Consider the following 1,259-nt stretch of genomic DNA (forward strand, 5'->3'; position numbering starts at 1 on the left):
AAGTTAAATCCAACATGCTCCATTGCCCCTGCCTTGGTGCAGTCTGTCCCCAGGCAGCCGCCAGAGGGCGCCCGTTAACGCCTAAATCAGCGACTGTCCCTAGGCTGCTCAGAGTCCTTGGCTTACCCAGAGTCAAAGTCCCAGTTCTCACTCACTGTGACCACAGGGTCCCGGCTGGCCCAGCGCCTCTCCTCCTCTCATCTCTCACCCACTCACCCTGCTCCAGCCCTACTGGCCTCCTCCTCCCTGCTCCTCAAACACACTTGACCAGCTCCTGCCAGGGAAACCGGTTCCATCCAGAGCCTGGCTTGTGTCCCTCTCTCGGTGAATACCCACAGCGACCCCCAAGGCAGGTAAATGAGACGGTGCTCACTGGACCGGGGGGAAAGTGTCCCTCAGGGAGACTGCGACAGTCGCCAAGTCACAGGGCCAGCACGCTGGAGCCCAATCCAACTCGGAAACCAGCACTGGAGATAAGAGTGGGGAAGACTTTTGGGTCTTCTGAAGCTGATGTGTTAGAGGTGGGAGATGCCAGGAAAGAAAAATAAACCAGAAGATAAGCAAAACAAGTCAATTCCACCAGCTGTTAGAAGGCGCAAATTGCTATGGAAGGAAAAGTAAAGCAGGAAGGGGGAAGGAGGGTGGTGGGAGGGTGTGGAGGTGGCTGTGATTGTCAATGGGGACCTGGGAAGGCCTCACTGGGGGTGAAACCAGACCCCACCAGAAGGGGCAGAGGACGGAGGCGGGGCTTCCCCGGGAGGGCATCCTGGCAGGCGTTGTTGGAATGGCAGCAAGTAGACACATATAACCACATCAACAAATGCCCGCATGCCTGGCAGTGCACAGCTTACCAGATTGACCCCATTTTAACCCTCAGAGCGACCCTCTGAGGTAGCATGACTACTCTCCCTACTTTATTTTTTGAGGCAGGGTCTCATTCTGTCACCCACACTGGAGTACAGTAGCGCAATCATAGCTCACCGCAACCTTGAACTCCTGGACTCAAGTGATCCTCCTGGCTCCTCTGCCTCCTGAGGAGCTGGGAGTAAATGTGTGCGTTCCCACATCTTGCTAATTATTATTAATTTTTTAAATTTTTATTTATTTTTTGAGACAGAGTTCCGCTCTTGTTGCCCAGGCTGGAGTGCAATGGCGCAATCTCGGCTCACTACAACCTCTGCCTCCCAGGTTCAAGCAATTCTCCTGCCTCAGCCTCCCAAGTAGCTGGGATTACAGGTGTGCACCACCACGCCCGGCTA

Source organism: Colobus angolensis, unplaced genomic scaffold (genome assembly GCF_000951035.1).
Source record: "Colobus angolensis palliatus isolate OR3802 unplaced genomic scaffold, Cang.pa_1.0 Scaffold1615, whole genome shotgun sequence".
Taxonomy (NCBI): Eukaryota; Metazoa; Chordata; class Mammalia; order Primates; family Cercopithecidae; genus Colobus; species Colobus angolensis.